This window comes from Leptinotarsa decemlineata, unplaced genomic scaffold (genome assembly GCF_025532065.1).
Source record: "Leptinotarsa decemlineata unplaced genomic scaffold, Ldec_3_MD MMD2_tig00000008_RagTag_RagTag, whole genome shotgun sequence".
NCBI classification, from domain to species: domain Eukaryota; kingdom Metazoa; phylum Arthropoda; class Insecta; order Coleoptera; family Chrysomelidae; genus Leptinotarsa; species Leptinotarsa decemlineata.
In genome coordinates this window covers 10,052,887-10,079,249 of record NW_027412537.1, presented here as the reverse complement: position 1 = coordinate 10,079,249, position 26,363 = coordinate 10,052,887, and the positions used below count along the sequence as shown (strand labels likewise).

Here is a 26,363-nt window from a genome sequence, read left to right as displayed (position 1 = left end):
TAAAAGTTTGAGTCTTTCGTAAGTTTTTTTATTTTAATTTTTGTTGTAACTTCGTGAGTTTTTTTTATCATTTATTTTTGTTTAATACAGCATTTTTGGTGGATGAATTACTTAATTCCAAATCAAAGTATTGTCTACTATAATGAGTATTTGCTATTTGCAAATACTCATATGATTAATAATAATAATAATAATAATATCTACATGACAGAATGGTACTGGATACAGCCTGTAAAGTCGTCAGGAGTTCGGATCCCCTTCTCTGCATGGTCCGTGACCATGAGAGAGCAGAAATTGGAGCATTTCTCTTTAGGGCAGCTGCTCGAGCAGCTGATGAACTCGGTATAGTTTTCGACTCTGAACGAGGTGACCACAACTCTGTCACCGAGTTGGAACCCGTTCAGCAAAAAGCTCAGATAAAAGCCGCAGAGATCACCTTACTTCTGCGGAGACATAGGGATAAGCCAATGCATGGGGTCTTCTTCAATAATATTGAAGACCTTGGCTTATCAAAGCGCCTGAGGTTCGCTTTTCTCAGGTCGAGTGGGCTGAAGTCGGAAACTGAGGGGTTCATCATGGCTTGCCAGGATGGTGTTTTCAACACCTTAGTCTACCGCAGTCGCGTGATGGGTATAGAGGTTCCTGACACAAGGTGCAGGGCCTGCCGCGAGGCGCCCGAGACCCTAATGCACTTGCTATCAGCATGTCCAGCATATGCGGTCTCGGCCTATATCCATCGACATAACGCGGCCCTAAGAGTGCTATATTACCATCTACGGCACTCTTACGGTATTGACGAGACACCGGTGTTGCCCTACGCTCCGGGGGATATTGAATCCGTTGTGGGGAACGAGAAGTGCCGAATTTATTGGAACTATTCGTTTCCCACCCTCAGGCTCATACAAGCTAATAAGCCTGATGTAGTCCTTCTCGACCACCAGACCAAAACGATATTTGTCGTGGAGTTTTCAGCTCCTGGCGAGACGAATATCGTCAGAAAAGAGGAGGAAAAACGGATAAAATATCGAGATTTTCTCTTCGAACTCCGCAGACTCTATCCAGATCACTCTGTCAAGATGGTCGTTCTGATTGTTGGAGTCCTTGATGGAATGATGTCTTCTCTACTCTCGAATCTCAAAATCATACCGGCTTGCCGCACTAAGGCAGAAATCTTAGCCGCACAGATGCAGAAGGCTGTCATTCTTGGCTCACTGCATTTGCTCAGGGCACATGATTCTCGGACCCATAGATCACTTACCCCACGGTGTGGGGAGTGGTCATTGGTTGATTATGCTGGCGCGCCCTCCCGAATGTATCGGGGCTTCGGGGGATAGGGCCTGACCAGCGCACACTACGGTGATAATAATAATAATAATAATATTTATTCACCATTTGTGATACATAGCTTATATATGGTAGGTCAATGATTATTTACAAAAAACAGTACGTCACTTATGAATAAAATTATGGGATCAAAGCTTGAATAAAAATTAATATTTGCATATACAAAGGTATAGGTACATATAGATATATAAAATGCTAATTAAAAAATGAATAAAAAAATGTGTCAATTTTGCTTGCCGTAGTCAAATAAATATACATATGTATATATTTACATATATACATATATTTACAAACATGTACACACATATTTAAAAAAAAAACGATAAAATCGCCAGTCAGAACACTGAAACTAAAGCAAAACAGCAAGTAAAAATTTAGAACGATTAAATTATATATCTTATTATCCTTCTGTGAAAGAATCCTCTAAATATTCCTTATGACTGTAGTAATATTTGTCCAGTAATAAGTTTTTAACTTTCTTACTGAACGAAGTTGAAGAATTCAATCTCTTTATAGAAAGTGGCAGTCTGTTATAAAAATTTATGGCATTATATAATGGAGATTTTTTGAAATGATCACTCTTACGTGAAGGGACCCTCAGAGCAGTAGCATATCGAGTATCACGACCGTGAATGCTCAAGTTCGTTATATACAAGTTAAGGTTCCAGTGCACAAAAATGACACATTTCATTATATAAATTGCGGGTGCAGTTAACAAGCGTTCTCTTTTGAAAACGGGTCTACAACTTTCTTGTTACCCCAGGTTGAATATCAATCTTATCAGTCGTTTTTGAGAGATGAAAACTCTAGAAAATTCCTTTGCACATCCCCAAGCCATTACGTTGAAACTAATGTGGGAGTATGCATTCGCAAAGTAAACATTTAGTGAACCGAACCTATCTAAACAATGATTCAACTGTTTGATCGAATAATAAGCGGAATTGAGTTTACTGCTCACTTTTTGTATGTGACTTCTCCAGGTGAGATTCTCATCTAAAATAGTTCCAAGAAAATCAACTTCTTTTGATATTTTTATGTCATTCAAAGTGACTAAATTACAACAGAAATAAATAAATAAATAAATAAATTTTAGCTAATAGAAGTGTTTATCTTGATTTGAACCTTCTCTGTCCAAGGTACAACGCAGACTGTCCAAGGTACATTTGGTCTGTTGTACCTGGGTCAGTTTTTCCTTTTTTAAAAAAGTGGGTAGTGGTCCCAGTTTTATTATTGAATTATGTAGTTAATTAAATGATCTTTACATGTATGCACACTTGACAGACGTAGCTAGTAACATTATTTTATGAATAATTTAAATAAAAAAAACTGACCACGGTAGAACGGGTTCCCCTATTCAGTGAGTATTCAGTGAATAGTATTCAGTGAGATATTACAGTTTAAAGTAGTCATAAAACAGACAAAAGTTTCATTTGTGTTACAATAATGTTCGTGGAAAACGATTACAGCGTGCATTGAGTATGCACAATCGATAACTACTTACAATCATGAAACAAAATCAATTGTTTCTAAAAATAGCAAAACGAGAGGTAGGGCCATTAGCGTGTTTAGAGTATAAGGGCGCGTCCACACTATGTCGAATGTGCCGATCGACAGCGGTCGATCGACACAGTCGACATAGTGTGGACGTATCGATCGACTAAGTGGATCGACAAATGTCGAGTCGAATGTAACTCGAATGAAATGGATTTTTTCTACAGTCGAATGAAAATAATTGAATCCAGCGTTGCATCTGTGTTTTAAATTTAACGAATCTACTTCATCCAACAATAAATCCTTTATAAATTCAATTGTACTGTACTTTTTTCTCCCATTAACAAGACTAGGTCGAATCCAAAACCTCCTGGAACAATGTACATGTTGGTTTACAAGCGCGGTCATAAGCAGCAGCAACAAGAGCATCTTCATCACTCATTTTGTTTTTGTTTTGCTTGTTTCACTAAATATAATTTATTTAGAGTATTTTTCACTCACTTTCATTCATTCATTCATTCACTCATTTTGTTTTTATTTTGCTTGTTTCACTAAATATAATTTATTTAGAATATTTTTCACTCACTCTCTTCTCACTCAACTACTCACAGTCGACTGATGAGATACGTCTACACAGCAGTATTATGTGTGGACGAGGCAACTGTCGCCTATGTCGTTCGACATTGTCGATCGACCTTGTCGATCGGCATAGTGTGGACGCCCCTTAATACCGTATAATTGCAACTCAATTTTTCGAATGACATGGTCGAGAGTGAGTGTGATTTGCGAACTCGCCTCATAACATCTCCATGAATTTAAACTTATTGTGACATTATAGTCCAGTTTACTGGATGACGCCCCCACCCTACGAACAACAACTTTCAGGTGTTGAAAGTTGTGCCAGCTAAGGATTAACGAGGTCTCACATTTCAGCATGCGATCCCTAGCACGGGCCAGGCGATAGGAAGTGAAAACAAATCGTCCGGCTTCGCGGCTTGAACCACCGGTTCACACTGCGGTCGATTGAGTGAGTGGAACAAACCACCCAAGCAAACTCAACCGGCTACCGAATACATTTAGTAAACGGGAATTTTTCACCGCCAAACTATCTCACTGCAGGTTCCTTCTATGTTAAAACCTTGTCTGTATTTGTTGGCCGTAGTTTCTGGGTTTTTGTCCGACGTTTCGTGAATAACTGCAATGTGCATCATCAAAAACCACCAGAGAGAGTACGAAGTCAGCAAATGACTCTAGCAACACCAGGGTTATGCTGGATCCATTGAAGCTGTTGATCGAATCAACTTTAGAACCGTAAAAGCAGTTACCGAACTCAGAGAAGGTACTTACGTTAGTTACCCTGTTCGAAGAGACTCAGGTGCTGAACTAAGAGGTGTACAGGAAGGAGAGAGGAATTCAAAGGCACAGTTACAATTTCAACCGAAAAATGGGAATGAAAATAAATGAAATCCGACTGTTCGCATTCAGAAATACACGAATCAAGCTAAATAACCCAACCAATAGAAACAAAACATTTGCCCACTACCAGTGCAATAAAACCAGGGATCTCTTGGCGGAGCGGTGGAGTATAATTTAGAAATTGGCCTTCAACCAGTTCATGAAAACCTTTATTTGCAAGGTTAGCTAGTCGTAGTGTTCAGACAGGCACGTCGGTTCGGATTTTTAACACCGCTTCTCATAAGAAACCAGACCCGAGAGTTTCTAGACCCCTGGAGCAATTCCTGTACCCAAAGTCTGCCTTTGTTCACTGCCTGAACCACTGTGCGTGCTGTTTTTGGCGAGTGCGTTGGCTTGGGATGTGGGGGTTGAACAAACCGGCCATCGGAAGCCTGCTTCCACGTAGCCTCGCTGGAAACGGCCCTGCTTTTCTCTGAAATAGTTATCGAATGTTCATAACGGCATTTAAGTTTCAAGTGTGTAATTTCCAAAACAGATTTGTCGAATCATTTTTGTGCATGGCTCTGCAGCTTCCTGAAAGAATGTTCCCTGCAAGTGGCCTTCGATGGATATCTCTCGAATACTTTCACCATCAACGCTGGTGTTCCCCAGGGATCCATATTGTCTCCAACTCTCTTTTTATTGTATATCAACGACTAATTGGAAAAACCAATATATTGCTTTGCTGACCTTGCTGACCTTTGCTGACTTTGTCTCGTCATTCCATTTGGATTCCAATACATCGGCAGCAGATGCTCATCTTTACCTGCAGCAGGAGGTTGCATATCTTAATGAGGATCTAGAACTCATTTTGAATTGGGGTGAAAGTAACAAGGTTCAATTCAATGCTACAGACAATTCCTTCCGCATTCTGCTTCGATGTGTTTGTTTGGGGTTAAAATAGACACTAATGCCTCTTGGCACAATCATGTCGCTGGAATTGCAAAGGCTGCTTCTCAAAAGATTGGAACACTGTTTCGAACCAGAAAACTGTATACACCTCAGCAGATTTTGATGCTTTATAAAGCTGAGATCAGACCTTCTTTGCAGTATTATTCTCATTTATGGAGCTCCGCCCTATGTATACCTTGGATTCCATCCAGAAAAGAGTCATCCGCCTGATTGGAGGTTAGGTTACGTTAGGTCCAAAGTGAGTGGGTCTATTCGACCCTTCACCGCAACCCAGCTTCTTAACGAAGCCGATTAGTTTATATGGTGAGTGGTTTTTCCGGTCAGATGCTAATAGTACGGCTCTGCCAAACTCTAAAGACCTGATTTGGTTCCCAGTGGGGCAGGCACCAAGTATATGCTCTGTTATTGAGGTAATCGGATAGTCAAGTTGCAAGATTCCTACCTTGATACCCACGACAACCTTCCCATATGAGGTTTTTTGCACATCAGCCATACCTGACGATGCCTTAGATTCAGCCGTGCAGGGCTTTTTCGCCTCTGGTTTTGGTGAAACCTCACTTGAGCGCAAACGTTTGCTAACCTGCTCATGGGGGGTCAGTTCCCCCACCTGAGACAGATTCTGATTGGAGATGCGAACATCACTTGCAACCTTGATCGTCTGGAACATCGAAGAAAGCTTGGAGATTTATCCTTCTTCTATAGATACTTTCACAGGAAGTGTTCAAGTGACTTGACACATTTGATTCCACCAAGAAATATGCGACGGACTGTGGCTGCTCATCGTTTTCAACTCAGTATACCTCGAACTCGAACTGTTTAAGAACTCTTTCATATGGAGAACTGCGTTTTTGTCGAATACATTTCCTGAGAACCTTCTTCCAAATAGATTTAATCTCCACCGATTCAAATCCACTACTCGCTTCTTTCGCCTTGAGGATTTTACTGTTGTGCTTGTGTTTTGTCCTTAAAAAAAAGATGCCCCCTCGTTTCCCATCGAATGTTTTATATTTAGTGTCCGACCGAAAGTTCGGTTTCGGTTTAGGTCGAGTTTCGGCAAAAAACGGGTTTCCGTTTAGTTTCGGTTTCGGCGGCAAACCTGCCGAAACTACGACCAAACCGAAACTGCATTTGGGAGTTCCCGCGCTGTGATCGGTCATGTTCGGCGCGTTGAAGTTTATACAAGCGATGAAGACAGTTTGCCGCGTCCACCTATCTAATCATGTCGTGACTTACTTTGTGATTTACTTTGTTTATTACATAAATATTATTTCACTAGTTCGGACTTCCATTGTCTATTATATAAAATGATTTGAAATCCCTGAAACAAGTAAAAAAGATTAATTAAAAAAGAATAGTTGAAAATAACAATTATATTAAGCAACAATAAACCTGAAATGAAATGATAGTAAAATAACCTACAAGTAAAAATATAATAATTGAATAAATAAAAATTAAAGGAATGCAAAAAAAAAGAAAATAATAAAAATAAAAAGTGTAGAGATTCCAAGTCACGTTAGTTCACGACGTTTCGATTGTTGGTATCTACAATCGTTTTCGGGTGATGACTGGACTGATTCCCGAAGACGATTGTAGATACCAACAATCGAAACGTCGTGAACTAACGTGACTTGGAATCTCTACACTTTTTATTTTTATTATTTTCTTTTTTTTGCATTCCTTTAATTTTTATTTATTCAATTATTATATTTTTACTTGCAGGTTATTTTACTATCATTTCATTTCAGGTTTATTGTTGCTTAATGTAATTGTTATTTTCAACTATTCTTTTTTAATTAATCTTTTTTACTTGTTTCAGGGATTTCAAATCATTTTATATAATAGACAATGGAAGTCCGAACTAGTGAAATTCATCACGAAACATTGTCAATCACCTTCAAACAAACATAAATATTAAGTACCTATTGTGATATTAGGTAACAACTTAAATAAGTAATTTTATGTTTAATATTTTTGAAAAACCATCAATAATATTCAAAAGAAGGATCTACACATGCTCAAATAAACACCTCACCTATTTTAAGTATTTTCAAGATGCAATTAATATTTTTTCTTAAATAAGGGTTCGTTTTGTTGATTATCAACAAGTAAACATGTCGAAGACTGCGTAACGTTGTGATTTAAAAATAAAGAAATTAAGACTGACTGATTGTTATAACGATTTCCTTATTTTTCCATCAAAACATAATCCTTGTAAGAAAGTTTCGGTTTCGGCCGAAACTTAGACCGTTGCCGAAATTCGTTTTCGGTTTCGATCGTAAAAACCAGTTTCGGTCGGACACTATTTATATTTTATAAGGGTTTCATCACACATATGAAATATTTAATGAACATTTTCATAAGTCTCAAAATATTATTTTTGCAGTCTCATTAAAATGATAACACCGCCGCCCAAAAATATATTTGAAATTAATTATTAACAAGTAACGATCACTTGAATATTTCACATTGTTTAGTCTGGCAGATCCGTATATCACTGAATTCCCACAGAATAAGTGAAGCGTTTGAAAACGAACACAATATTTAATATATAATGGCGCCAAGCATTGAGAGATGTTTTTGTTTATGTAATCTTCAAAAGACTAATGATATATAATTGGCTTTGATGAGTTGTTTCCAAAACTCAACATAATTAATGAACGTTACAATTGGAAAAATTAGTTGGAGAAATCAATGATAGAAATTCTGAAATAAATTAAATAGAATGATTGTAGATTGAAGTGAAAGACTCTCAATGAATATTTAGATTGGTAAGATATATATACTCACATATAGTCAGTGCGCATACTTGAAGACTGGCTATAAATTACATAATCTAAAAGAACAATCGAGGATCGGGCAGGCGGTCCTCGACTGAAGACAAAATGTGAAATAAAAGTACTTAATAAAAATAACTGCGATTACGCAGTATATGGAAGGTGGGGACTAATGGGACTTTCAGTCAAACACATTAAAAAAACAAACTCACTCTATTTTACAAATCGCCAAGCTTACGTTTCTGAATAGAGAGTTCGTCAGGATCTGAGCTTTACAATTGAAAATTTAATATTGATGAAAAAAATTTACAAAATTGGCGCAATGATGTTAATGATGTTATAATTTTCAGATATCAGGTATCTGAAATTTGTTGACCTTTCACTCCTTCGTAAAATTATATTTTTCTGAATTCATGAGTAATGAAAAATTCAGATCATTCAGGTGCATGAATGAACAATAATATATTGAAAAAAAAAACGCTTTCGTTAGTTAAGAGATTTTTATAATTTGAAAATATACATAAAAACCATGACTTCAATTTTCCCACTTCTATGGGTCCGTTGAAAAAATCCGAATACTTCAATATTTTTTATAAAGAAAAATTGTGGTATGAAAAAAATGAAAAGATGAAATCTATTTCTTCAAATATTTAGATTGTTCTAATTTCAAATTTTCTTGCTCCCATTAAAACATTGTTTAAAAACAATTGATTTGTTTATAAGATATACATTTTTTTTAAATTAATCATTGGTAGAAATAATGATTATGAAAGAGAAAATGGGTTTAAAAAAAATTTTTACAATTCAAATAGGCATTTGTTAATCAATTATTGATTATCAATAATGAGTGAGTTTTCTTAAAATCCTTATTGATATTTTTCTTTCATATTCAAAAACATTTCGCCCATTTAAGATAAAATCGTTAAACAAATATATTAATTATCAGTGCCAGTGTTTCATATTTTTGTTACACACCGTATACATAAAACAATAAAAAGTCTTTTAAGATTTGTTATATCGAATGTTACATTGAATGTTAAAAATAAATACTACAATTTTCACTTTTATAACGACTCAATTATGTACGCCTATGGAACAGCGACATGAAAATGATTTATTACTCCACTGCTCAAGGAAATATACCATAGTACAGAAAATCCTCAAGGTGTGTGAAATGAAACATTCTTTTACATTTTTCCTTGCACATTACGGTCTATATTTAATTTATTTATTCATAAGTTGGATTTCCATTGACTTTCCCAAAATATTCATCTCATCTTCTAGACAGCTTTCAAATTTTGTGAGAATGTATTGGCTCTTACAGTATTTTCTACGAAAAATTTTTCCAAACACGCTCGAATTCAAATGCAGTATTTTGCTTTATTCAACTTTCTCTCAAAATTGTGACAAGCAGAAGAGACTATTTTTAGGTAAGTTTCCGAATTTATCATATATCATCTACACCAAATTCCCCCTGCGTTTACCACTTACCACCCTGTAAACTGGTACCGGGCGATTCCGCACTCCGTGATTTCGTCCAATTTGGCCCTCTGCTGCTGCTTCAAAGTCGTTCGCCGTCTCCTCTCTAGACTGGATTCCTCCAAGTTCGAGCACGGCGAACAAAAATTCAGTTGGCTTTGATCCTCACCGAAGTGAGGTTGTTGGAGCTCTTCTTTGTTTTGCTGTCACGACGCGGTTTTCAGACATCGAAGTTTTTTAGTTTCGTGCGCCAGATTTTTGTTGTTTTGTATTTGTTTTTTTTGTGTGTCAGCGGTTGTGATCGATTTTTGCGAAGGTAAGTGGATATTTGATGCATTAATTTGGGTGAGCAGTGATTGTGACATTTTCCATTTGAACTTTTTCTAAGGTTATTTAGGTTTGTGGCTAGTCTCTTGGTGTTTGGCCAAAATGAATTTTTTTGAGGGTATTGACGTTGTTTCAGTAAATTCAGGCATTGATCAATTTATGCAAATAAAATACCACAATATATTGACAATTTTTTTACATTCTTCAAATTCAGCGAAACATAAAATAAATACATTCCTAATTGAAGCGCCGATGATGTTCTTTTTATTTGTGAAGATAACCGTTTTTGAATTTCTGGTGCATGTCGATGTGATGCGCTTATTAAATATGAATGATACCGAAGATATAGACAATCTTTTAGTAATAAATATTTCTAATTGAAAAACGAATAAACAACGAACTTCTGAAATAAATATGCTACAACAGGCTACAGCCGAAATTTGGTTCAAATCATTTAAGAAATATCTGTCTACGACCTAACATTTAACATAAACTATTATTCGTATGCTTTTTTGAAGTAAACAAATGTATGAATCAAGAGGTTGGCAAGAATATTATACAACAAAAAATTGTTGAATATCTAAGTTTCTTGTTTTTTTGGGAAAGAAAGTTTTTGGCTTTCTACTACTCCATCTGATACAAAAAAAGGGGATCAGAGAATCATCCAAAGATTACTTCCTTTCTTTCTTTGGAAGATTACCTCATCCCTTTTTTTGTATCAGATGGAGTAGTAGAAAGCCAAAAACTTTCTTTCCCAAAAAAAAAATTAATCACTCCTAAAAATATAACCCCTTCAATTCATCTAAGTTTCCAAGTGACTAACATTATACTCGTCACAGTTTCAGAAGAATTTCAGCAACTCTGTTAGTAAACGCTGGTGCAGATATTTAAGCTCTCAAACAACACGGCGGATGGAAGTCAACAAATATCGCAGAAGGTTATGTAGAACAATCTCACGCGAGGAAAATTCTGAATAAATGATGGAAAATAGTGTAAAACCTGAACTTTACCATAATCAACCAATAACTTGTATAAGTGGTATACTCAAGTACGTCGCATAAATTGATAAACTCGTTATTTGTTCCACAAATAAGTTTCCAAAAAAAAAGGTATATTAAGTGGGTAGGACGAAACATCCTCTGTTTTACAGGGGAGCGAAGTGCCTGTCTCTCCCTTGGATGTTGATTCAATTCCAGTCATAGAAATTTTGTTTGATTAAAAAAATATTTTCAGATAAGGTTAGATTTTGAGTAGAAAGCTAGTGTTTCTATTCGAAACTTCGAGGTACTTCTGAAGATTGAATGTTTTCGATGTTAATACAGATTCATACAGTGGGTAACAACGAAAACTTAACAGAGCCGTTTTTGAATATAAAAAGTAAGATTTTCAAAAAAGCTTGGACACGTCGATTTCTAATTAAAGGGGGCACCCGTCCGAGGGGGTGCGTACTACAAAATCTGATTAGTCTGAAAGGTGTCCCCCTTTAATTATAAATCGACGTGTCCGAGCTTTTTTTAAAAATCTCACTTTTTATATTCAAAAGCGGCTGTGTTAAGTTTTCGTTGTTACACACTGTATATTACGTTGTGTAGCGTTGAGATGAAGGGTATCTGGTGCTTCTTAGGTTTTAGATGCGTACTTAGTATTTTTAAATTTTCCAACTGGGGCGACCCTTTTACACCGTGGAGGTAAAAGGGTCGTGTTTACATATGAAAACTACCTTTTCGTCACTATTTTTCCGTATACTATATTTTTGGAGGCTGAAATTTTGTATGTAGGTGAGGAATTGTGTATTCCTGAGCATATTGAAGAGGCTGCAAAAAGAGCTTCATTTGAATTGTTGCCAAAAAAATCGGCTCAGCAGTACGATATCGCACTGGTGTAGACTTGAAAATGTCGAAAGAAATTTCAGCGAAACTGTCTTCTTAGCCTATCTAGAATAAAAATCATAAATGTGGATCTCGTCAACTATGTGGAGCAAGTTTTCAATGATAAAAAGTCGAGCGCGCTCGTTAAAAATGGTGTTAATACAAGCAAATATTTCAAGGTAATAGCATTCTTAAAGCGGAAAAATGAAAGTTATAGGCCCAAAAAATCAAAAACTCTTATGATTGAACGAGTCCAGAGGTTTATAAATGAGGCGCCAGATGAAAAATATTTTATGATAAAAATTGCCACTATTTTCGGAATATATGGAGACTGCCGGCGTGAAAAGCTGTGCCATTTATTAATGGAAGACATTAAATTAATGGATAAATCATTGATTGTTCAAATTCCAAATACAAAAACGAAAATAGGTCGTTCTTTTTGCATTGTTGGAAAAAACATTGATTATTTTGATAAATACGTTGCCAACCCAGTTTGTATAACACGCTTGGGAAAATGCCCTCTACCATTGCAGAGTTTCTGAACCTCCCGGAACCAAAGGAATATACAGGTCTCCGTTTTAGAAGGTCTTCTACTTCTTTGCTAGCAGAATTCGGAGCAAATATAACGGATATTAAGCACGGAGTCTACAACAGTAGCTGAGGGTTACATAAATCAATTTATTTCTTATAAAAAGGCTATTGCTGAAAGAATAATCCTAACAGTTAGCTCCAGCGTTACAGCAACATCCTCTTCACGTCAAGAATTAAATGTTAATGGCCCATGAAATTGTCAACTCAGCTAGTTCAAATATATTACAATGCTCTTAAACATCACAACCCCGACGAATTAATAGTGGTTCTCAAGGACATTAAAAACAAGAATTGCAGGAGTGTAGATGACATTTCTATTAAAATATTGCAAACTCTACCATTTTCAACTTTGGATGTCTTATCACATCTTATCAATCGGTCTTTTCAATCTGGAGAGTTCCCATCGTTCCTGAAGACTTCTCTCATAATCCCCCTCCATAAGGGTGGACCTACTAATGATCCTTCCAATTTCAGGACTATAGCACTTATTCCTGCTCTTGCAAAAATCATAGAAAAACTGGTCAAAATAAGAATGTTATCGTTTTGTAATGCCAGTAATATTCTTACTCCTCACCAATTCGGATTCCACGAAAATAAGGGTACTAATGATGCAATGTTCTCCCTTCTAGAAACAGTTTATTCCCATTTTAATGCCAATGAATCGTTGGCTGCAATTTTCTGCGACCTATCGAAAGCATTCGACTGTGTCAACCACGAGATACTTCTGAATAAATTGCAGAAGTATGGTTTCCGTGGCATCACCCTTCAGTGGTTCCACTCATACTTATCGGGACGCAAACAAATAGTCAAAAAATCTAAATACTCTGCTGAACAGTCCATTAAATGTGGAGTGCCGCAAGGCTCGATCCTTGGCCCAATTCTATTTCTCATCTATATAAATGACTTAGCTTTCATAGATATATCAGCCACCATCACCCTCTTTGCTGACGACACCACCTTATTATGGCACAACACAGATAACGCCATTCTGCATGAGATCATCTCGGAAGACATAAAAAAATTAAAGAATGGTGTGACGGCAATAAACATAAAAAAACCCAGCATCCTTACTATTCGCTGCACTTTACTTGAGATCTGCCTTGGTAACGAAATCTTAGAAAGTATACATACTTATAAATTTCTTGGGCTGAATATAGATGATAAATTGACGTTCAAAGACCATACAATAAACCTAAGCAAAATGCTTGCCTCAGGCTGCTACGCGCTTAGAGTCATCTCGACTGAATTAGGCTATGCCCATTCAAGGACAACCTATTTTGCTCTTATAGATTCGCATATTAGATACGGAATCGCCTTCTGGGGAGTCTGTTCCAGAGACTTATTTCATATGATCTTTGTCCTTCAAAAAAAGAGCTGTCCGTTACATGTGCAAGGCTGCTTCCTGGGTTACTTGCAAACCTCTTTTCTAAGCTCACAGTATTTTAACTGTACCCTCCCTATACTGTATATTTTCTCGCTAAGCATATTATTTTATTATTTTTTATATATTCTACTTACTAATTTATATTTATTAATATTTTGAGATAATAAAGTCGTTAAAACAACGATAAAAATAAAATAAATACAACAATAAAAATTAATTGGCGCTCCGGGGCGACTTCATTGATTCCAGTGGCGCATTTACTTTTTCAGCTGCAGGAAAACCCGGAAAAACCTGCAGCACCACATCATCTGAAGATTTTGATCTAACAATGTCCTCTCTCTCATAAAACAAAATGTAGGGTGTCTCCAGAGGCTCCAATAAATTCAATGCATCGCCAGAACACTTCGTGACACGACTATCGTCAAACCTAAACCAGTCCGTTTCTTCTTTGACCAAGGCGTAATAATGACCAAATTCAACGCCAGAACCACAGTGAACAATGACTGCATGAATATTATAACAGTTTCTTGCTTCCGTTAGAGGTTGAGTCTTTATTATTATTATTTATATATTTCTTCTTGTATTGTTGTTTGTATTTTCAGACTTTGTCTATAAGATGTATTTTCTTCAGACAAAGTATATTTGATTGATTTATTAATAATATCAGCAGTTGTTCTAATTGTATTTTTCATATTATTGTTTATAAATAATAATAATGTAAAGTAAATAATACATTTGTAACATAATTTAATTGTATCTATATTTATTGTTCATAATAAAACTTCCTTGAAAATTGAATAATTATGTTCTGTTTATTGCTGTTTGGTCGAAAAAAAATGTGTTGAAAATACTTTTAACACTAGTGTTGAAAATATTTTTAACATGCTACTTTGTAAAAATCATCTTTTGATACTCTTGACAACCATTAAAAATGTCACTTTTTAATGACAGTTGTACAAAAACACTGTTTCTCTCTCTCTCTCTCTCTATTTTAGATGGTCGTTGCTTCCTATCGTCAGGCGCATATGACCAATGCTCCTCCTGTTGGTTAACAGGAGCTTCGTCGGGGGGCGCAGCGGTCTTGCACAAAGCAATGCTGCCACCCATTTTTTTTAAAACTTTTTATAATAAAAAACACTAGTTTTTTTTAACAAAAACAATTTGATTCTTTGAAGTCGCCTCCTACTTGGGAGACCTTTTGATAATTTTTCACATATATAGCCCCCTTTACGTGGTTATCCGAACCACCCTGGCCTGGATACCGGCGTGAATAAAGAGGGCCACTTATTCATCACTTTTTTAGACACTCCACATTTCAATTATTTTAATACGACACAACACAAAACGGAGCCCCACGATAGCACATGGCATCCGCGTACCTTCTTTGTGGACGGACGTTATCAGCACGTCCGTCCTCTACCAAGGCCACCACGGAACTCCAAAAACACTGTTTCATCGAATATTGCATGTAGGTGATTCATTTTCTATCTCGTTTGCTATTCACCTTCAAAGTGAGTTCGTCACTTGTACACCAACTGTCGAATTCACTGTAAAGATCAAATTCAGTTTGTTCAGCCTGATTTCCGCTTTATATGCAAACCACAAAACAATTTCCAGATAAGTGAATGATAGATGGAAAGTCAAACTGTCTATAGAAACATTTATTCGGAATTACACTGCCACTCGGAATTCCTGCGGTTTCATCTATTTTTGGTCATGATTGAATACTTCCGTATCAGTATTATCTAAATGAATAAGAACATGGAACCAATATCCTTACCTTGCGGAAATGGTTATCCGTACACTGAATATCAGTTGCGATTGAATCCGAAACTTCAGAATATTTGCAAAACTCAGAAAATGTATAGAAATATAGTTGGCGAATGATTAATTATGGGGGAAACAAACAACATACAACAAAAATAGAATAATAAAAATATAGTTTGAAAAACTAAAAAACACGCCTTTGAAGAACATCGAACTGAAAAGTTGATTTTTTTTTAAATAAGCTTAAAACAATAACATATTTTTTTGTATATCGAGCGCCCGTCGCTTTTTTCACAATAATACCAGTATTTTTCGTTCGTTATTGCTTCAAGTTTATTTGAAAAAAAAATATTTTTAACTTTTTAGTTCGGTGTTGTTCTTTAAAAGCGTGTTTTTTTAGTCTTTAAAACTATATTTATTTTTCATTTTTTAGTTTCGTGGCTATAAAATCGTGTTTTTTATTCTTTTCAAACTATTTATTTTATCTAAACTTTGGGATCAATCAGCCGTATATTGTTTAGAAAAATGACCATTGATATTTTCGTACAGCATCATCTATCCGCGAATAGATCAAGCAATAATGTAGATATATCAAGGAGGTTTCGTACAGCGCCATCTGACCGCGAATAGATCAAGCAAAAATGTCGATATATCAAGGAGGTTAAGTACAGCGACATCTGCCCGCGAATAGATCAAGCAATAATGTCGGTAATTCTGTCAAATACACATCCCGAGCTTGAGAGTTACAAACATACATACATACATACAGGTGAAGCTAATATAAAGCGTATAATAAGGTAACTCCTGATGAATTCAAAGAGTTTCGAGGGTTGCTGAAGATGTCATCAAGACCTAACCTCACTTGAATGATTCGACAATGGATTTCGTGGATGACATGCCTAAATCAACAAATTTTTTGTTCTGTCGCCGCTGACATCTACTGAAGTTATTGTGGTCATAAATTAATTGAATAATTTTGTCTGTTTTGACATCAGCAACTATACATGTAAACTACTACCAAAATGTTTTTTCGTACAACATGATACTAACATTTTTTTTCACATATAGAAAGTGGGCATACATAAAGACTGGCTATAAATCAAATCATCTAAAGGAACAAATCGTTCAGGCTAGTCTAGACTCCCTACACTGTAGGCTAATAGACTGATACCTATCAGAAAACAACTTGGCTAACACCACGAAAGGTGTTCGATTATATCCCACAGGTGTCAGTACAGGATTCTTCACAGAAGTAGTTCCTGCATATGTTGTTGGCAATACCACTGCCGCAATAGATTTTCAATTATTGGAACACACCTTTAGACCGGTTTCGGGCTTTTTGACCACTCATCAGTGCAAGATAGTGTACATCATCAACATAAAGTCGATGATTTCCGATAATTGAAAATCAGAGTATCATTCCTCGATCCAGGCAGAAGCGGACAACTAACGACAGGTTTGTCATAGCCCTATCTGCCTGTGGAGGTAACCAACCGCATATCCGAAATTTGCCCAATTCCTCGTATAAGGAAACAAAATTTTTCACATATAGTCAGTGGGCATACTTCGTTTAGATGATTTGGATTTATAGCCAGTCTTCAAGTCTTAAACGCCCTTCGTGGTATTAGCCAGGGGAGTAGTTGTTTTCTGATAGATGTCAGTTCATTAACCTACAGTGTACGGGGTTGAGACTGGTCTGAATTAATTTTTCATTTGGATGATTTGATTTAAAGCCAGTCTTTAAGTATTCCCACTGACTATATGTGGAAACTCTAACTTGTATGCCTCTCACCAACAAACTAAACATGCTTAACAGCTGAAACTGTGAAGATATGTTTGAGTCGAGTTTACCAACAAAAAAAATCGCTAAACAAATTTGTTGATAATTCGTCATCAAAATTTTAGAGGTTAACTATGGAGTTCCCCAAGGTAGTGTGTTGGGCCTACTTATATTCAACTCATCGACATTTTCTACTCCATGTTATGACAAATTGAATCCACAATATCAATTCGGTATATTTATAATATACCATGAGGTAGACAAATAAAGGTCTGTCTATCTTTGAAAGTAGTGATATAGTTTTTTACTTGGGGTTTTTCCTGTAGCTAAAAAGCGAATGCTTCATATGGAAACCCTGGCTTATTATTTTTATTTTATATCCATTAAAGTTTGATTTTCCAGTCTGTTCGGCCTCGGTTCAACTATAACCTAACTTGTCATTAAAATAAATTACATTAAAGATCCAGCGATAAGAATCGTCATAAATTTCGATCTAAACGGATTAAATTTCCGGTTGAACAATTTATCTTCCTCTCCCCCACACATTCCCCTATCAATATATCAAATACCACCCCAAAATATTGACACCCTCGTTCAATAATGGGACAGCTGAGAGAGGTATATTATACTGGAAAGAAGCGGTGATAAACCATGTAACCTAAACAGATTGATGGAAAGTCATTTTTGCCGTGTTTTTCAAGTAATATTTTACCTGGATTATCTATAATCCCATTTCTCTGGAATTGATTAGAAGTGAGGGAGAAATGCGTGGAATAGCAGAATATGTCAAAGGACTACGATTGAAATTGGGAGTATTTAGAATTTAATTGAAACAGAATCTGATTATGAGTTGACTAGATTCATTATCACATACTTAACCTTTCTTTTTAAGTACTTTTGCAGAAATCAAGTAAGATTGTGAAGTGTTTTGCAATAATGCAAAAACAATAAAAAATAATTTATCACATTGAATGTTTGAAATGTCCATTATTGTCTGAACAGTGATAAAACCTTTGCTCAAAAATTCTGCCTGAAGTTCTCTACACGAAGTTTTCATTCTTTTCAAATCTTCAAGTCTCGAGGCTGTGTTCAATAAACAATCAATTTTAGTTGCGCCCATAGAAAAAAATCTAGAGGCGATAAGTCGGGTGATTGTGATGGCGATTCTATTGTCCCTCTTCGACAAATTCATCCGCCTAGAAATATATCATTTAGCAATTGCGCACTAGTAAGAAAGTAGTGTGTTGGATCTCCGTCTTGTTTAAAGTGAATAAGATAGTCTTTCAAAATCATGTTACCACCCGCATCAAAGTAGTTGTTGTTAAGGGGTCTATTATTTGTTTGGGCAGTAGAGGTCACCAGTTAGTTGAATGAAGACCCAATAATAGTATTTCCAGGCCATACGTTTACTTTCTCTGGATATAAAAAAAGTCGCGGATTTTTATCGCTCCGATAGCAACAATTTTGTTAGTTAACTAGCCCATTAAGAAAAAACGTACAGTCATCAGTAAGCTAAGTATTGTCCAAAATATTTCAGTTTCCATATATGAAATCCATCATAGTTGAAGAATTTTTATTTTCTATGTGTGAAACTTTGACTTGACTGATTTCCTTACTATTTCATTGAGACATTCCTACTTGGAGTGCTACAATATGAAGGGATGTGGAGAGTTTTGCAGTAAAGGTGTTTACAACTTCTATTTGCGCTGCTGCATCCAAAATACGGCGATTACTTTTTGTTGTTAGCAGCAGCACCAGCTTATCTGGACCCAACAAGTAATTCCAGGACATATACATGATAAATTATTGTTGGAATATATTTCATTCAATATTGTTGAGGTTTTTCTTGCTCCCCGTTGATGGACAATGGTTGGAGTTATCAGAAATATAATTGTAAACAAAAAAGTCACTGTCTTGTTCACAGTCTTGTTATGTTGCCATTCAGCAAAGACAAATGTAACCTGTTGTGATGCACTGTTTGGAACCTTTGGTGTGGTAATTAATATTACTGGAGTTTTTTCCCACCACCAAATCGTTATTTTTAACACCTCGACACGTGTTTCGATCTTGAGAAAAAAAAATTGGGTGAAATGGTATCTGGAACGTTCATAGCTTACAGCAACGGGAATTTTCAAAACATAGTCGATAAGAGAGTCGCTAAAAAGCTCGGTATCGATTTTCAAAACAGGTTCTTCAATAACAAGATTACCCATAAAATTGTGATTTAGAATATTTAGAGAGAATATCTATCTGGCACTTCCCACCACTCTCCGAAGCCCCGATACATTCGGCGGGGGCGCCAGCATTATAAACCAATGACCACCCACCACACCGTGGCGTAAGTGATCATTGGGTCTGAAAATCATGTTCTCCAAGCAAGCGCAGTGAGTCAAAAATGACAGCATTCTGCATTTGCCCGGCTGAGATTTCTGCCGGGACAAGCCGGCATGATCTTGAGTTTGAGTTTTATTCCACCAAGGACTCCAAATAATCAAATTAACTATAATGAGACCGCGGTATGTCTAGTGTCTGTCGAGAAAAACTCGATATTTTACCCGTTTCCTCCTTTTTTCGGACATTATTCTTCTGATTCAACATCCGCCAATATTATTATTATTCAATTAAAGTTTGGCAGCATAGCTGTTCAAACATTAAATCAGAACAAAGAAAGAAAATAAAGAATGTAACGATAAAAAAAATAGTTTTTATAATTCTAGTAACTGCTCAAAGCATTTATGAAAACATTAATTCGTGGATCACTAACTATATGCTCGGGTAGGCCGTTCTCCTCAAACAGAATATTAGGAAACGTAAATTTAGAGTGTCTTTTCGTAAATCATTAACTTTTTAGAGATATTAAGTGAGCTCATTGTTTTTGTTAAGGAGCAAACATGCTGTGAGTTGCATCAAATTTTCAAAAAACAATACAAAATTTGTTCTCAAACTGCTTATTCAAAGGATGAGGCAACCAAAAACCAAGGGGTTTACATACTAAAATGCTACTATGATAAAAAGTATAGGCTACTATGATAAAAAGTATGTTGGTCAGATTTAAAAATCTGTTGAAACTCGTAACAAAGTACGCCAGCTCATTCAGATTTTGTAGACCAGAAAAGGCCAAAAAATCTCCCGGAAAATTTACAAATAATGTTTGACTGAAAGTGAAAATGAAGTTTTTTTCTGTTAGATATAATTGATTGGGGAACTTGTTGTAAGGCGAGTTACAGAAGTGTTTTTTTCATTCAATTCTGGGCCAAAGGTTCAGATTGTGAAATTTAGCACTGGTTTGAACTGGATGATACCAGTTTTTGGGTTACACTTTAAAAAGTTGTGTTTTTGAACGGTGTTTGTTGCGAGTTTCCAATATAATTTTCTGAGTAAATTTAATGAACGATATTTTCTGTGTCTAGATTTTGTTGCAATCCACCTTTCAAAATATCAACCGAGATACAGGGTACTAAATAGAGGTGTGATAGAAACGTTCTATATGTCTTCCCTCTCTCCTGAAGAGAAAATAAATATCGAAACAGAAAATAAAGATTTTTAAATCGAAATGAGAAATAACATCAATCCATCGGCGCCGCGTGCAAAAAACTTCTTATCTTGCCGATCCGCATTGTTATTGATGTAAAACCATCAACAATACTATTCATCTTCGGATGAGGATACTTAGAGACGTAACAACAATAAACCGTGCTTTTTGAAATATAAATAAACTTTGCGCATCTAATTTATTTGCCTACTGAAAAGGTGGCCTTGCAGGGACGACCGGTTTATTGCGAAACAGACAGCTGCTGCATTGCACTGCAGCGGCTGGCTCTAGACGGAGTTTAGCCTACGTTCTCATCGACCTAGAGAAATGAGATTGTTTAATAAGATATGCGGCGCATATAAAAAAATAATTGTTGTAACATCCAGGTCCGGGTTTGCTTATGAAACGAATTTTGGTCGTTCATAATTGGCAGCATTAAAAAACACACTAATATATATATATATATATATATATATATATATATATATATATATATATATATATATATATATATATTTATTATATTATACTCTGTTTTCTAATAGTAAATATTTTGTGCCACAGCTGGTATGGGCGGCTTTATAATACTTTACTGGGTCCCCCTATTTTTGCATCGCAAATGGGTCGCAGATGAAAATTTTATGAGCGTTCGGGTCGTTTGCTATCTGCAGTGGCGTGCGTTTGGTTGTTCAGTCAAAAATACCTACTTGTTTGAACTGCTAACTATATTTATTATTTATATACAATTATTATTGTTTAATATTCACCTATCAAAAAATAGGTATGCATATTTAAGAAGATATTAGGTGTAAGCAAAATAAAAAAATGGTGTGTTATCATCAAATAAATCCGATGAATCTTCGTCGAATATTATGATTGAAGGTTCTAAATTTTCCTCCACTAAATGGTCTAATTTCCACATGTTGTCCTCTTCTTTTATAACATGTTCAGTATATTTTCGCTATTTTACGGAATCGACATTTATTAAGGAGTATTTTGATATCTTTTATTTCAAATGTCGTTTTTCTTTACTCGAAACCCTTTACTCGAGCCCAAACAAGTTCAATGGGATTAAGTTTGCAATGATAAGGGGGCAGACGCAGAATAATAAACGAGCATTTCTTTAATTTTTCTGTAATTTTTTGCAATTTCAAAAGAATCTGTCCGACTGATCTCCTTCCTCATCTCTAATAACCAAAACGGATTCAGAAAAGCTAAATCAACTTCAACGGCTATTGAGCAAGCTCTGGATTTTATCTATGAACAGCTTAACAACAAGAAGAATGTACTAGCTATATATATTCTATGATTTCACTCGTGCATTTGATATGGTTAACCACGACTTACTCTTTCGTAAATTATAAACCATAGGAATTCGTCGTTTACCACATGATTGGATAGTAACATATTTGACAAATCGTACGCAAGCGACAATAATAAATAACAGCAAATCTGACTGTAAGAGTGAGTTACGTAATTCCTTGGAACTTGTATAGATAGTGGAATGAGTTGGGAAAATAATATTGATGCCATAAGCAAAAAAGTGAACACAGGTTACTATGCTATTTTGCAATTAAAAAATATGTTCAATACCAATCAACTCATCAATGTATATTATGCTCTAATCTACTGCAACATATCCTATAACATCAACATCTGAGGATGCTCCAGTAACTCAAACAGAATATTTGTTTCCCAAAAAAAAATTATTCGACTTATTTTCAATCTAAAACCAGATGAATCGTGACCATATTTTCAAAAATAAAAATTTCAACAGTTTCATGTATTTATGTTTTCATCTCAACATGTTACTTATGCAACATGTTGAGATGTATCAAACAGTTTCTCATTGCCATGGTTACCCAACTAGAAATGGAGACCTCATCAGAATTCTTGCACACAACTCATCATTCTATGAAAAAAGCCCCTCATATAGAGGTATATAGTTTTTCAATCATCTTCCCGCAAACCTGAGAGAGCAACGGTATAAAAACTTCTTCAAATCAAAATTGAAAGTATATTTGCAAAACAAATGTTACTATAGTATCAAAGAATTTCTTGATGCAAAATGAAAATGTGTTTTCTCGTATGTATGAATATAAATGTTATACATGTTTTCATGTATATGTGAACAAATCTATTGAATTGTGATATTTTAATATTGTTGATTGTAAATTTGTCTATCATCACACGGTTTTTTTATTTGTGACGTATCCTATATCATGCTGTATGTGATGTGTAAGGATTGAATAAATATTATTATTATTGAGTTAGGAGTGCTTCAGGAGTCTGTATTGGGACCAACTCTTTTTATAATATTTACAAATGACATCTACGATATGGTTACAACACCAAATAGAATGATGACACTGATGACACAAATATACTCCTATAGCCCATAAAAACTTGGGAAGTCTGGTAATGTCCTTGTCTGCAATATCTAACCCAAAATCGGCACCTCAAATCCAGATCTAATGAACAACATCAATATGTGTAGTGAAACTCTGGAATACTGTCAGGTAGCTAGATTTTTATGAATACTCCTGGATCAAAAGCTAACATGGGAGACACATATCGACAGTTTATGTGTAAAGTTTGGCAGTCAAACTATGCAATTCGGAATCTGCGAGACACTGTCTCTACAGAAGTTATAAAACTCAGGTATCATGGATTGGTATAGTCGAAGTAACCGATATAGTAATCTTAAAGGTGTCGGCGAAGTCAAAGGCCAAAAAAACTAATACAAAGGAATTATGCCGCAACGAATTAGTTCACGTGGACTGAAGAAATGGCGTTTCGTATTGGATAATTTTCACTAACCGAGTTTTATGATTGGCTGAAGAGTCATAAAATTAAATTTGAAGTCATGTTACGGTGACCCACAGAATGAAGCCATGAGTACCGCGTTGTGTGTGTTATTAAAGGGGAACTGCTGGTAGGTAGGGGGCACTATATATTTTACTTGAACTATACAATCAAGGCTACAGTATGGATTGATCTTCTGGGGTAACTCTGCATATACTCACCGCATTTTTAAGGTTCGCTGTATGGACAAGTCTTGTCCACTGGACTCTTGTAAACCACTATTTAAAAAAATTAGCATTTTACCATTTGCCTCTACATATTACAGCTACTGTTATTCATCTATGATAATAAACACCTACATCCAAAAAACTCTAATTTACATAATTACGCTACTCGGGGTGAAGATACTTTATACCACCCCTACTCTCGGTTGGGTTAGTCAGAATTCCCCAAAATACTTGGGTATTAAATGCTTCAATAAAATAACTTTTATAAGAATCAATGAAAGTAGAACTGTAATGGGAAATGAACTGTATGGTTTCTTGTTGGATAACTGCTTCTACAGTATGAATGAATTTCTTGCTTTCAGTGCTTAGATAAATGACATAGTTTCTTTTATGCATGTACTCTTTTTTAAATATATTCAAGATCAAACATTTGTGTTTAGCTTTTAGCGTTTTACTTTTTTGACTAGTCCAATAAGTTTTCTCATGTATTTAATCTTGTAATTGTGTATGTGTGAAAATTTTAGTGATGAATAAAACTATTTCTATTTCTAATCCCCGTTACACCAAAATGTAATAAAAACAATCATCCTCACATAATTGATACAAGTATATTATGTGAGAAATTCCCATTAATTCAATATTATACCCCGCGTTGTGATAATTATCCTGAACATAATGGAATTACTTTTATTTAAACATCCATTGAAGAATCCTTATTTGCTGGACCATCACGTATTACTACACGAAAAGCTTGTATTTCCTAATAACAGTCCTTTAATTTACTGGAACAAAGACCGAAACCCATTCGGTCTAATCAGTTCTTGAGAATAGAATACCAACTGCCTCATTAAGTGCAATTACAGCTGTTTTTGTGATGAAATTTACATTTTACCCGGATTAAGCAACTTGAACTTTGATGAATGCGATTGATGTGCTTGGAATTGGTGTTTTCAAACGCTTTTTTGAAATTATGGGATTATTATTATATTCAGGAAATATTTTAGATTTTATCCATTAAGGAGTACTACATTTAAATTTGAAATTACCGCGTTAATTTTCATGAGTGTTGTTAAAAATATACCGAAATGACATTTTAAACATGAATGATATTACGAATTAGGTACTCGACGGGGATTTAAAATACAGTGCATTTCTTTACTGTCCCCCCTTTTACTTTTGAACGGGTCAACTCAAAAAATTGAAATTTGGAATAATGAAATTAATGCATGAATACTTTATTTTGAAGTGAAATTGACAGATGAAACTTTCAAGACGGTGACTGGGCGTCCTTAAATGGAAAGGGGGTCTTGTGACACATCATTTAGAAGCTCCTGACAAATGCTTCACAACCCTAAATGTCAGTACGACAATGAACATCATTGTTCAGTTAGAATATTCTCATTTAGTTTTCGGTTTTACTAGTAGAAAGGTACCACGTCAACAATCTCTAAAATGGTCAATTCTCTCACATATAGTCAGTGAGCATACTTGAACACTGGCTATAAATCAAATCATCTAAAAGAACAATTCGTTCAGGTCAGTCTCAACTCCCTACACTGTAGATTAATGGACTGGCATCTATCAGAAAACAACTACTCCAAGTGTGTTCCAATAATTGAAAATCTATTGCGGCAGTTGTATCGCCAACAGCATATGCAGGAATAACTTCACCGAAGAATCCTGTACTGACACCTGTCGGATATAATCCAACGCTCTTCGTGGTATTAGCCAGGGGAGTAGTTGTTTTCTAATAGCTGTCGCTCCATTAACCTATTGTGTAGGGAGTTGAGACTGACCTGAACGAATTGTTCTTTTAGATGATTTGGTTAATTCTCGTCCATTGGAAAAAAAAAATTGAAGCGATTTTTATTTATGGTGCGACGCGTAACTTTCACGAGACCAAAAGGATTTTCAATGAACGTTTTCCGAATCGTCCTATCTGTAGAAAATATTTGAGGAAACTTGTATCATAATTCACAACTACCGGTAGTGTTCATAACAGAAAGCCCCCAGGTCATCCGTTCATTCCAGAAGAACAGCAAGTGCAAATAATTGGTAAATTCTGAACAGTCTACTTATTCCGTCGCGAATGTTTGTGAGGTGTCTCCTCCTACTGTGTGGAGACTTTTGAAAAGGAATAGGTATCATCCATACAAAATCAAAATTGTACACCAATTAACTCAAAATGACTCTCATTGAAGAAGAGAATTCTGCGAAATCATGACGAAAACCATTGCAAGGCATCTTACCTATCCCCACAATATTTGTTTTAGTGATGAATGTACATTTTTTTAAAGGCAATGTTCACAGACAAAATTGCCGTTATTGGATTGACACCAACCCTCACGTTTTCCGGGAAATACATATCCAATATCCAGAAAAAATTAATATTTGGGCAGGAATATTGAGAAACCATATTGTAGGACCTCTATTTATTGATCAAAATTCAACAGGGGAACTGTATTTGAATATGCTGGAAACTACTGTTGACCCTCTCATCACTGAAATCGTCGAAGCGAATCCCAATGAATTCGATATGGATATTGTATTCCAATTATTTGGATACTACTTTTCCCGGTCGTTGGATTGGCCGTCGCCAGATTTGACACCTTTGGACTTTTTTATGG

The 26,363-nt window shown here is 35.6% G+C and overlaps 1 protein-coding gene across 3 annotated transcripts in view; it reads left to right on the top strand.

Annotated features, from left to right (window-relative positions):
• Nucleotides 1–9,564: 9,564 nt before the first annotated feature.
• Sulf1 (Extracellular sulfatase Sulf1) overlaps nucleotides 9,565–26,363 on the top strand; it is a 247,127-nt gene continuing 230,328 nt past the window's right edge. For 2 of the 3 annotated variants that reach the window (XM_074171032.1, XM_074171030.1), the window contains exon 1: nucleotides 9,565–9,771. The gene's annotated coding sequence lies outside the window, so the exon portion shown is untranslated. The remainder of the gene's footprint in view (nucleotides 9,772–26,363) is intronic. The other variant, XM_074171031.1, reaches the window with a different exon arrangement.